Genomic DNA, 13384 nt, shown 5'->3' with positions numbered 1-13384 from the left:
TCTCTCTCTCTCTCTCTCTCTCTCTCTCTCTCTCTCTCTCTCTCTCTCTCTCTCTCTCCTTTTTTTAATTCGCTCGCCGAACGCGAATTCCGCCCCAATGTCGCTGGCGCGTGTTGAAATTGCTTTTTTGATTGTCCGCCGGAAGTTAAATCCAATCAAATCATTCTCATTTACGGTACTTCCATCGAGCCGATATTATGGCACGCACGTGTGCACGCGCGTGTAAAACGACAGCGTCAGCTGTACCGAAACGCATCGCGTATAACGTTGTTAGTTTTTAATTGCCTCTTCATCTTGCGCTTTGTACACGCGTCGTTGATCTGCCGCGGGTTGAAATGACGTTTCTGGCATTTATGTCGTCCTCATTGATAGGCAATAATTCATAAACCAACAAATAAATTGACAATCCACCAATCGTGTATATGCCAAGTGAATTCTGATACATTGCAAACGATTACATTGTCACTGACCACGTATGAAAAGTCTATCACTACTCTTTCTCAGAAATACAACACGCAAAGTCATGAATGTCGTGCATTTCTGACCTTTTTCTAAATCCGAATCTCAACGATGAAATATCCACGATGAACAAATCGGTAATATAATCGACCATGTGTGCTTGAGTTGAAATTTTAGTCCTATTTTCCACCTATATTTTCTAATATCTTTAAGGCAAAAATACTAATTTTCGAACATGTATATATATATACTTAATTCTAAAACTTATCATTTATATATTTTATGTTAAAAGTTTAGTTATATCCATATTTAAAGACCAAGACAATAAAAATGCCTAAAATTGGTTACAAGTCCGGGCATGATATTTTCATTTTATATTCCGAAGAATCAGTATGCGTTTAACGTACATGGAAATTAAAGTTTTATATAGCACTTCTAAATGGCATAAAACGTGCAAAATACCATTTGTAGTCTCTAAAAAGGATCTCTCGGCGAAGTTAGTAGGTTAAATAGAACGAAAAATGGTTGACACGCAAGCTTCAGAGTATCAAAGTAGGTGTTAAATGAAATATTGACTCGGGAAGTTCGCGAGAGAGAACAGCGTGACTGCGAGACGCAGTTACCTGTAGCCACGTGATGCAATAAACTCCCAATGGCGGGTTGACTCCGTGGGAATCCCCACGGAGAGGATCGATGTATGACGTAATGCCGTAGGAATGGCGCAGACTTCCCCTCGTCCACCCTTCTCGCGGCCGGCTTGGCCGGCCGACAATAACCCCTTGGCATCGGTCGCCACCTCGCGCGACGTCGCGCGGCGACAATGGGCGCCCGACGACGCACAACGACGCGAGACGCGGATTCCCTCCCTCGAGTGCATCGCCGATATAAATGCATCGAGAAGTGCATAGCTTGCCAGCCCGCAACCCTGAGAGTGCAGCATGCAGTCGCCGTGGCAGTGAGTGGATTATGAACGCGAGCGCGATCTCGGAACCACGTTATTCCGCCGCAGTCGACGCGACTTTGCTAGTCGTGCGCATATTTCTTCCCTCTCTTCCCTTCTATCCTTCTTTCATTCTCCTTTATTATTCGCAATGCATCCCGCTCGTTGCATCGCGCACCGTCCGGCGCTCGGACGCGGTCGGGAAAACAGCCTGGAACCCCTTCGGGACGAATTACGCACGCTCGATCGGCGACGAAACCCACCCTCTCTCCGAGCTCCTTCCTTTTTCCCTTTCCTTTCTCTCTCTCTCTTTTTTAGTTATTCGTTTTTCCCCCGCAGTCTCGATATTCCGACCGTTTCCATATTCGTTCTACTACCTACTCCCCCTCCCGCTGCCCCACTCTCGCTTGTTTGTCTCGTTTTCGAACGTACCTGCGAGACAAAAGGCTTTTCATCGTGGTACACCGAGCCGCTCGAGTTATTAAATCCGCCGCTCGCGGCATTTAGCTTTTCCCATGTAGGTAGGCAGGCAGGCGGCTAGGTATTCGTGAAAATAAATGCCGCACGGAGTCTCGCTCGTTACTCATTTGCGCTCGTCTTACGGGACGTTAATTCCGTTTAATAACGCGACGCCGGGCGTGATATTTTCATATTTCTCGACGGTCCGGCGACCCGCGCAACCGCGGTTCCTGCTCTGTTCTTGTGTTTTCCACGTGTGTGGAAAACGTAGAAACGCGAATTCCAATTTGCTCAAGGTGCGCACTCGCGCCGAGAAAAAAATAATAGCGAGCCTCAATCGTCGGCGAACGGCATGCGTATTGTGGGGAAATTAAACCTGCCGAAACCTTAACAAACTCTCCGTGAACTTAGCGATTTTCCGGCTTCGCGAAACGTAAAACAGCCGGACGGTAGATCCCGTGACGGACCTCTGTTGGAGGGTTTCCCGCAAAAAAAGGTCGACCCATGATTGACCGCGGGCTACAGAGAATAGCAGAGAAAAATATTTCAGAGTCCCTCCGTATCTTTCACAAGGTTATTCATTATGTAATTCGTTATTGATGCATTTGCGTGCGATACGAATCCCCTGCAATTGAAATCTTATATACGTCTTCAAATAAAAATAGCATCGACGCTACGGCATTCTTGTATTACCCGTATTTATAAACAGTATGAAATTAAAGTGGGCACAAAATTATTTATAATTGTTCAGTACTATCAGATATGTCAAGTAAAAAAACGAGGCGAGGATGTAGCTGATAAATTGCGTGAAAACAAATCAGGAAGAGCTTACGTGACGTCATATGCCTTAACATTATAATTAAGTTGCCCGTGCAATTTTCGACTTTACATACAACAATTAAAAACTCCAATAAATTCTGTTTATACTAAATTGTGCTTGAAAAATCTGTTCAGAAGCGCTGAATAAGTAATGCTTTTTTTAATAAAATAAAAAATAAACATATATATGACGTCTTGAGTGTTACACGTATTTGTTTTTTTTTTTTTTTATTACTTTTCCAGCCTAATTGTCAAGATAAAATAAGTAAAACCGATAAAAATAAAAACGACAAAAAATTGGAGATGCCGGGGATCGAACCCGGGACCTTTCACATGCAAAGCGAACGCTCTACCACTGAGCTACATCCCCGCGATGGTAGTACGTTCTTCCTTACCTAACATTAACACGATGTACATTGAACACATGTTTCTGATAATTATACGTCCAAAAAAAGAAGAATGACACTTGTTGAAACATTTGTTTAAACAAGCAGATATGTGTCTCGAGGTCGCAATCTCTTGCACAATGAACGTACGTATATATGTATGTTTTTATATCTTTCATTTTGTTAATCAAAATATTTTATTCGTAATCGGTATCGCGTAACAAATATCGAGTAAGAGGAATATTGAACGGTAATTCGTGACAAATGAGTGACAGCGAAGAAAACTCGACTTGTCGATCGCGTCGGCGGTCATTATAATTCACTACTCGTGCCCGCTGGTGGGTTACACACACACACACACACACACACACATACACGTGCTGAAGAATTACGAGGGGGTGGCTAAAAGTCGCGCCCCCCTCCCTCCCCGTCGCGTGACTTATGCACCGTCGCGCTCTAATGAAGATCTATCGTTCGCTGTGCAACGCCACTTTTATTCCCGGACGCGCATCAACTCACGACTCTTTTTCACTCTTTTCTCGTCTTTACCTCTCTTCTTTCTTCTCTACCTTTCTCAACGGGACGGTGACTCCTGCCGACTGCTCCGCGCGATAATGTCCCGCGTCGTGTCCTCAAATGATCGTCCTTGTCGCACGTTCAATCCACACTCGCTGAATCTCGCGCTCATAAACTGAACACGAGTCTTGTGACGATTCTGGTGATCGATAGAGCGAACGAAACCAGCAGTCTCCTCTCGTCCGAATCGTGCGTTTCGTGTGGATGTTTGTGAAATGTTAGTAAACGCGTGGAGAGAGTTTTACGTGCGAGAATAAAAGCGAAATATCATCCGCGGGCCAAAAGACACCCGTCGTCGATATTATCAGCGTGAAATATTCTGCACTTTGCGGTCACGCGTCGCAATCTCATTTCACTTTAATTCACTTTAATTATCAGTTTGGTACTGATTAATCCTGAGAGGATTACTAGTTGGCGTGTGAGCAGTCGCATATTAAAGTATCTTTCTGTGTTATTCTATCAGCGCGAGATAACGCGGAATCCCGCACGTCCTCCTGCTTTTTCGAGTTTCTCGACGCGCTACGAGAATTTAGAAACATTCGCGTGTTTCTTTCTGCAAAGAGATTTCATAATCTGTCCTACAACGCTGGCGTGTATGATAAATTCTGAATCGCAGATGCTGCTGATTATAACGCAAAATGCGCCCTGTGGAAAGTGCTATTCTCCGATGACTTGTGCAACGTTTACGATTCATAACGTTTGATATGCGAAATGGTTAATAGATATGCTTAATAGAATGAGGGCGGGCGAAATTGTTTTATCGCTCGTCAGTTATCGACCATGCGTGTGCCCAACTGCGATTCATTACGTGCTGATATATATTCTTAATTACTTTGTGAGCATGTTGCGAAACCAGTCTGTAACCCGAGATTGCGCTCCGAGCGAGCTTCACGTGTCGTAACTTGCACTACGTTACATTATACACTCGAACGATCGTATATCATTAGTGCGTGTACGCGACGGAACGTGTTATCCTTAGATGAAAACATCTATTGCGTGAGAAAAGAGGCGCATAAAGATAAGCTGATTCAAATTCCTACGTGCTATCTCGACGTTTGGAAAATATCTACATAAACATATCGCGCGCTAATGTGTCCGTTCATCCTGTGATGTTCTTAAATTTGACAAGCACAAAGAGAGAGAGAGAAAGAGAGAGAGAGACTCGTGAGCATCCAAACAGCAAATGTGCTCGTTGTCACTCGGCAATTTTCGGACGAGTATCACGTTACGCGCATCTTATTGCAAACGTTACGATCCTGTATGTCACGGTTGGATTTTCTTTCCCTATTTGTGATGCGCAGGTCAATATTTCACGATAACTCAGTTACTTGCAATTTGATACTAGCTTTTAAATATTTTTGTGCGTTTGAAAACTTGATAAAGCGTAACCCGACGCCGCCGTAACATGATATTTTGGAGGCAGATGAATAAGAACGAGCATTCTTATCGTATAAATCCGAGAATCTCTCCCTCTCTACGTAAATCCAAAGGCAAACAGTAACATGAGAATGATAGCGCGCGGTGTTTTAAAACAATGTTCCGGGCGTATCTTGAAAGCACGGTAAATCCAGACTTTTAATACCGTTCGTCAATAGCGGCCGTTTACGAAGTCATACTTAACTATAATGTGCGCGCGTGGTCGTTTAATATTTATCTTAGAAAATCGGCCGACGACGTGCCCCTGTCGTCTCTCCATTAGCGTCACGCGTACACGCCTGACAATTCTATAAATAAATCTAACAATCGCTAACCCCAACCTCGGTGATGTGACACGCCAAAAGGATTCGGGGGCGAGCGTCGCGGCCAGGCGAGCGAAATATTCTCCCTTTGAATTTTAAAACACTGGATCACTTCCAAGCTCCTTACACCGCCAATATTTCATCGCGCCTCTTAAAGGCTAAACCCTTTGTGCACGGCAGTTCTAAGAAAGCATATTTTACGACAGCCTATCCCACCCATCACGTGGGTATGAAGCAATAACCGCCCCCGAACTCTCCGCTGCCCTCTTCGCCGACAACTGACTGCTAATCCTTAATTTTCCAGGACACTGCTCCCGGAACAGGACTACCAGCTTGCCGCGGCTCTCGCATCCTTTGAGGCTAACAATTAGCGATGTTAATCCTCGAAGCCTAAGAGAGACGCCTACAGGCACACGTCCCATTATACTTTAACATTCTGGAAGAAAAAGAGAGACAGAAAGAAAGAGAGAGCAAGAGGTAGGGAGAGAAGGAGGGAGAGAAAGCGAGAGAGCTCGGTACACCCGTAAACATTCTTTTAATACCTCGCAAACGACAACGGCAGCGTCGAGGATCGGTGTACTCGGCGAGTAACAAGCGGCGCGAACGAGACCGTCCTCTACAATTAACCGGCGTAATTACCAGAAAACGGCCGTGGGTACCTTGAAGCACGATGTGGCCCCTCTGAAGACGCGGCCTGCATATTTTATTCTTAGAATCCTTAAGTCGCTGAGATGAATGAAAGAAATAATCCCGCGATAACGTTCCGGCCTTGCCGGCCTCGCCGCACCTGCCCGCCCGGCCGCCCACGCACCAACCCGGGGAAGAGATTGCTGTTTACACGAAAGTAACCGGGCGGTGGCCCACCGGGGAAGGCCCTTTGTATGTGATTCTTCAGGGGAAGTTCTCGGTAAATACGCTCGGTCCGGCGTAGCAAGTTTCCGCGCTATCAGCGGAGCGCTTCTTTACATTCGCGAGATAAAACATTCGAGAGGGCCGGAGACCTTCTGCCGAGAACCACGCGATTTCCTCCTTCACCCTCTCCACCGAATTTCACTGGTTTCACGTAATACATTTGATCAAAGCTGGAACGATTGAATTTGGCTCCGGGATTGCAAATACCGCGGAAAAACGTTCATTTTAGTTATATTCGCGACGTCGGCCTGCAAGTGCAACGTGATGGTTACGCACCTGCATGATTTATACTGAGAGAAACAAATTGTTGATTTAACTAAAATGAGAGTCATTTTTGGCCTTAGCCATAGTTTTTTAGTAAAATGGGAGTAATGACATGCATATAAGGTTATTATCACTAACATTATAGCAGAATTTAATTTAAAAAAATGGTTTCCTTAACTATAATTTAAAATAATTATTTTTCTGTATGATTAACAGTTAAAAATATCAAACATTTTTTTCTCAGTGTAAGATAAAAGTACCAATGCTTGAACACTAATAATACTACCTAGCTCTGGACATTCTTATTGTTTTGGTTTCTAAATATTTAAACTCTCTACGTAATATACATTCAACATATATACGCATATTCCATATTTTGAAAGTTTAATGATTCATATTTAAAAACCGGAACAATAAGAATGTGCAGAGTTAGACATCTATGGTATTATAGGTGTCCAGAAGCATTGGCACTTTTACCGTAATAATTACACACGGAAAGAAATCTCACGTCTCACGCAAAATTCCTCGCAACTCGGTTTCCCACCTTCCGCATTCTCCCTGTCGATGCGATATTCAAAGCGACGGTGGTATCTGAGTATTCGATCGTCACGGTTGTCGAAGGGCGCGTCGTCGATCGTCACGAAGATGCAAGAGCGCGGCATGAAATGCACGTGGCGAAGGCGGCGTGTAAATTCAGTAACGACCAGAGAGGAGAACGCGCGGACCGGGGATAAGGATCGTCGGTCTGGACGAGCATAAACTCGTGACACATCCAATTTCGCGATTCGTCGCGCCGTATGCAAAGCGCCGTTCTCACTTTTTTACGATTCGACGTCGAGAGAGAGTCGATACACCGCGAGGAGTCGCGGCCAGATAAAGACCTCCCGTCGCGTCCGCGATTCGCGTCGCGACCGTTCCGTTGCAATTACGTATCGGTTATCGGCTCCTTATCGGCGACGTTGCTAAGTCAACTTGACGTTAATCCGTTTGTCAATACGCCGTTCGGGTAATCTAGCGATGCCAAATGGCTCGGGCGTGAACGATCATTCGCTGACAATCGAAAACGGCACCACGCTGACTTCCTTGGGCGTACAAATACCGAGAATATCGTCAGCTCGACGCTGATTCTCAAGACTGCTTAACGTGAAGTTTCAGTTGTTTCTTTTGTGTAAATTTTTATAAAAAAATAAAAAGAAATTCATGAGAGATATGTTTATATGTGGGCACTCTGAAACTTTGACTTTGATAACTCTTATATAGAAAAAAAAAGTAGCTAAGCATTAAAAATATTTGTTCAATGTAGGTGCGCTAATAACATATTTACTTCTGTTTATATATATATTCTTTTTTTTACATTGAGAACAAATTTCTTTTCGAATGAGAAAATATGCATTTTTCTCGAAAGTCTTCGCATTTTATAAAAGCGATTGTTTATTTCATTTAAATAAACCAATTAAGATTTAATTAAGTAAATATATTATTAGTACCAATTGAAAGAATATTTTTTCTCTCAATATATAATTACATTTGTGATTGCTTTTTGCATTTCCTACCACAAGTTTTAGATTATGTACGCAATTAATAACTGTTCTTCGACAGATAAATTAAATTATGGAACCTGCTCTTTAATCTTCGAGAAGAATGTAATGATGAGGCGTAAGGTTGCAATTACATGCGATGTTCATGTAGAGATAGCTATCAGTTGGATGAAGAACGCGTATAGGCTACACTGTTGCAAGAAATGTCTGAGCAACGAACTTCCTGGGAATCCTAAACGGAAAGCGCGGAGTACCATACATGAGAGTAGATAATTCGCCATGCTTGTCAATAGCGACGTGTTACGTGGGCGGATAACTACGTTGAATGCACACGAAGAGCACTCTCGCTCGCGTACCCTTTCACCCCCTTTCGTGGCTTTTACTCTCGCATTCGTCCCCTCCCTCCTTGTTTCCCTCTCTTTCTCTCTCTCCTGTGTCTGCACCCTTCCTACCAGTCTCTGTCCTTCTTTCAACCCCAAATTTCATTCCCAGAATCCGTTTCCGCCGCGTGCCTGCTTGTAAAATCAGTACATCCGGGTGTCAAAGCGATGTCACCCGAACGGGTGCCCGGGCACGCATCAGTTTTAAATTCGATCAATGGGTGACGCCAAGCGTAAAACACTTTTAGGGTTGAAACTTTAAAGGCCGCCGAACGAGCGAAAACGAGAAAGAAAGAAAGAAAGAGAGAGAGAGAGAGAGAGAGAGAGAGAGAGAGAGAGAGAGAAAGAGAGAAAGCAAATCGCAGTTACAACCGTGAAACTGGCAGGGGGTGACGACGACGACGCATATTGTGGGAACGTGCTCGAAAACGAAGGAAAACGTGTTTTTCCTGCATTCCCAGACTCCGCGGATGCATATTAAACACACGACAACACAAAAGCGAACATCGAGACGTATCGCATATCACCGCGCACGAAAATTTCACGTCCAATCCAATCGTGCGTCCTATTAGCCGACCGCTAATTCGTTAATCACCCGGTTACTTCGAGAGGAAAATTTACGCCTCCTCGGGATATAAACGACCGTTCGATCCGCACCGCACCGCATCGATCACGGCGCGCCGCCGAAATTTGCGCTACATGAACGCGCGGTTTCGAACGCTTCCCGAAATTCGCGCATCGATCACGCGGCCTCGAAATTTGCGAATTCTCCGACCGCGGCTTCGGGAACGCGCGCGCTTGACAGGGTGATTTCCTAATACAAACAAAAACCGTGGCCTGCAGCGAGTGCATTACGGGTTACAACCGGGGCGAGGGCGAGGGAGGGAGGAAGAGAGAGAGAGAGAGAGAGAAAGAGAGAGAGACGTTGCCTGGCAACTGATCCACGTCTGCGTAATTCATTTTAGGGAGCCACGAGCATTCGTGTTGGTACGTACATACGACCGGACCCTCCGTTACTGCAGTGTCCCTCGAAGGGTGCACTTTTCGCCCCCTCCCGCCGTCCCCTTTCACCCGCTTCGCACACCCATCTTGCTCCTCGACGATGCACGCGCGTACGATGGATGCAGCCGAGTGACCGACCAACGGAGTCGCGATGATCTGATTTTAAACCAATCGACGGCGGTTACGCGCTCAATTTACAATCAGCCCCGACTCGAATCCGACGCGTCATCGCGCCGACCGACCACGATTAAACATATTTTAATCGATCAGACGAGATGAGATCGCCGTGAAGTCCGGCCGGTCCGCCGGAAAATTTGACCAAAGCGCCCTGCGTTTGCTGAAATTAGATTGCCAGCCTTCGTGCGGCCGCGTGATTGCGTATTCCCCGTCGTTACATCGTACGCGCATTCCTCTTCGTGGACGTCTCGTAATTGCAACGATGCAATTGCACTCTATAGTCTGAAATATCGATGACGTCCGTTCGACATTGTTGCCGAATCTTTCAAGAAATTCCAAAGTACCCGGCGATAAGGAGTCGAGGGAAAATTAATAGTACAATTATTGATAATAGCTATCTATCACAGGCAATGAGATATTCAGTTATACTAAGAGAATTGCTTTTCTCCCGCGTGCTCGTCATTGATAATCCGACTTTCTATGAGAATCTCGTTTCTCACGAAATCTCATCGCTCCATAAATATATCTTGTATTTCAGCGCAAGATGCATAATCCGTTTCCCGACACTTTGCAGGACGGGACAGTCTGTGTAGCTTGACTTGCCAACAGCTAATATTATATGTGTCTAAGGCGCGGACGAGAGATAATAACAGATGAAAACCACGGCGCACGTTATATCGCATGATGCGGTAACGTATCAGGCGGGAAGATTTTATTCTAGGGTGAGAAAGAGGATGCGCATCCGCGAACACATCCGACGAGTGCTCGAGAAGGAATTATGATAATAAGCGCGAGGACAGCGTGTATAGCTGCACTTCGGAAATATGCGTCGTCGATTATTTATTCTCATCGGCGCGACCCGCGCCACGATCGTATTAATTCGCAACAGCAGCCCGTGAATTACGTCACCTGCGCGCAATAAAGTAAATCTCGCGTTTCATGGCTTTGTCCCGCGCGGCGCCCTCCCTACCGCGCACGGGGCTTCTCAATTACACATCGCATTAGCCGACAATAAAAGCGACGATCGATGATACAGCGAAGATACGGCCGTATATATGAATTTCTAATGAGCGGGTCGCGCTTTGTTATCGACAAATTGCTCCATAGTTACCTCGTGCTATATATACACAAATATAAACGAACGTGCACTCGCACGTAGAAGCAGCGCGAGCGGCGCATCCCGCAATCCTGTTGACTCTCACACACGGTGAAATTTGCATAAATCGATCGTTCAACAGTCAAATAATGCGGAGGACTCTCGCACGCTCGCCAATCGAGAGCCTGATAAAATATGACTTGGCGTTGTGCGACGCGCGAAATGTGCTTCAGCGGTATTGTCGGCTCAATATTTCATCGTGCCTGGTGCCATTTTCAATTACAGTGCCCGATTAAAAGGAATGCTCAATGAGAGCAAATGCTGCAATAGATTTTCTTTTATCCCTTTCTTTTTGAGAGCTTGATAAGATCTCTCCTTCACCGATAAAATTGATGAGATCTCTCCTTCATTTTCAGGAGACTGATTTTTACGAGACCGCCGCGTTCTTCCCTTCCCGGCGAAACGCATTCATCGTGCGCGCTTTCACCATGCACTTAAACGGTACCAACGGTGCATACTGCTTACTCAGTGACTGCACGTACACGAGCCCGGCGGCGAGCCACCGATTAGGAGATAAAGAATGCCCGCGTTAATTCGGCGTGACGAGCGGGGCAGATAGCCGCGGCGAATCTTCTCGGCGGGCGACCGCCACGCATGCACCACGTCGTATCGCGCGCCCGCTGTCGCGTGCACGCGCGCATACGCGGCGAGAGGCCGCGAATCGCGTGCTGTTCGCGCTTTAATTCAGTAAAGTGCCTCGTTCGTTCCGCCGCGCGAAGACGCCGAAGGGCTGCCATCAGGAGCGGACGCTGCCTGCTTGAGGCCTCGGGCGTGATGATACGCGCGACTCGCAAGTACTTCAAGTTTCGCTTGAACGAGAGCCGATGAGACGCTCTTACTCGAAACGAATCTTAGAGCGGCAAAAGAGACGAAATTCGCACGGAAAGTCAGACTGTCTGTTGCGACTGGAGATGCAGAATCAACTAGCGATATGCTGTAATTATTATAATTCAACTTTCCCTCAATTAAGGGGATGCTGAAGTTGAAAACTTTGCCGACAGAATACCAACATTTTTCTGTAAAGTTTACATCGTATTGGTTTCAAAAAATTACAAATGCTTTTACGTATAAAAATAAATAGGAGCATTGCTCAGTGTGTAACAAAAACGAAAAAAGAAATCTTTCAATATAAAATCTCAAATCTCGTAATATTTGCCTAATCCAAAAGTTCCACAGCTCATACATATCGAAAGTGTGAGCGCTCTAAACAGAAAAATTTTGAACAACATTGCTATAGCTTCGCATCTGAATTCAGAAGCTAAAAAATATCGGAAAAGTTTGCAAAAATATTTCTACACATGTGTAGTTGAATTTTCCGCTGAATATGGTCAAACAACACACATATGGTAAAGCAACACACATTTTCGTAAAATGAATGAAAAGTATGAAAGAAAAGTATGAAAGAAATGAATGTATGAAAAGGATAACGTGATTGTGTTGGTGACAATCGTCTCTACGTTATCGACATTTTTGGAGATCCACTTCAGTATCCTTTTAAGGGCATATTATTTGTTTAATCTAGTACTCATTTTGGCTGGCAAGTATTGGAAGGCAGCAAGAACAATGAAGCTTCGGCACGAAAATCTGTCCCAGTCCGTCCCTGAACGCGATGCACCCTGCAACGTAGACGCGATCCTTCGCGCAACTGTAGCGTAACGTGCACAGCTACCAGGTGAAGACTCGCCGCGAGGATCGGCACGTGGACGATCGCGAGGCTAATGAGCGACCACATACCGTATGTAGTGTCCCGACGGTCTGTTTCTCGACGGCGAAGGCGCAAGACGAGGGGAGGCGTTGTGAAAACACAGCAAGAAGTCGGCAGCCTTCTGTTGGCCGAGCGACATTATCGCGGCATGATAATTGCGCGTTTCACGCACCCGTAACCTTCTGAGTGGCGCCGAGGGTGAGCTTCTGAATTACGAGCTGGCGCACAATTGCATTAGATCGTAAGTCGCGCAATAACGACAGCGGCCGACCGGGGATACGCGGCTACTTTATTAGAGCGATCGCACGTACCTTCCGCGGACGCCAGATGCGTCATTAGGACTTTCAATTGACTCTTACCTGAGACAGCGTACGATAAGCGCAATGTAAAGTCTCCGTAAATTGCAATCACGCCCGCTCGCTGCGTGTGTGTCTAACGAATGCACAAGCTCGAAAGTCCGGATCACACCAGCAATTGCTGATTGGATCGCGACTGACGATTATAAAACACAGCATTGTCTAATTGGCAGTCAATGATCTCAGTCTGTAGCTGCTTTGTTCAAATTGATAGAAAAGTAATTGCCTATTCGTCGGCAATCAGTGTGACACGGGCTTAACGTGCGTCTACAATGCAAGCGACGCACTCTATATTGGCGGAATGTGTCGCTTGAATACGAATCGGCACGTCGAATGACATCCCGCGTGAGAATTCCACGCGCGAATTTCCAGCTCGACCTAGTGCACAAAATCTGTATTACGCTATCATAGACCTATAGAGTCTCTTTCTCTCTGTACGTGTTCATTCACCTGTCCCACCTTCCCATCTTTCTCTCTCTCTCTCTCTCTCTCTCTCTCTCTCTCTCTCTCTCTCTC

General features: G+C 45.6%; 1 protein-coding gene and 1 non-coding gene across 4 annotated transcripts in view; both read right to left on the bottom strand.

Moving 5' to 3' along the window:
* LOC116845257 overlaps positions 1-13384 on the bottom strand; it is a 211350-nt gene that overhangs the window by 175290 nt on the left and 22676 nt on the right. The window lies entirely within an intron of this gene.
* Positions 2976-3047, bottom strand: Trnaa-ugc. The gene has a single exon. It is a non-coding gene; the product is annotated as a tRNA-Ala (tRNA).

The sequence above is a fragment of the Odontomachus brunneus genome, unplaced genomic scaffold (assembly GCF_010583005.1).
Source record: "Odontomachus brunneus isolate Ranch 3 - 2012 unplaced genomic scaffold, Obru_v1 Obru_scaffold_050, whole genome shotgun sequence".
Taxonomy (NCBI): Eukaryota; Metazoa; Arthropoda; class Insecta; order Hymenoptera; family Formicidae; genus Odontomachus; species Odontomachus brunneus.
The sequence above is the reverse complement of the archived record's forward strand: the minus strand, read 5'-3'. Positions and strand labels throughout refer to the sequence as shown.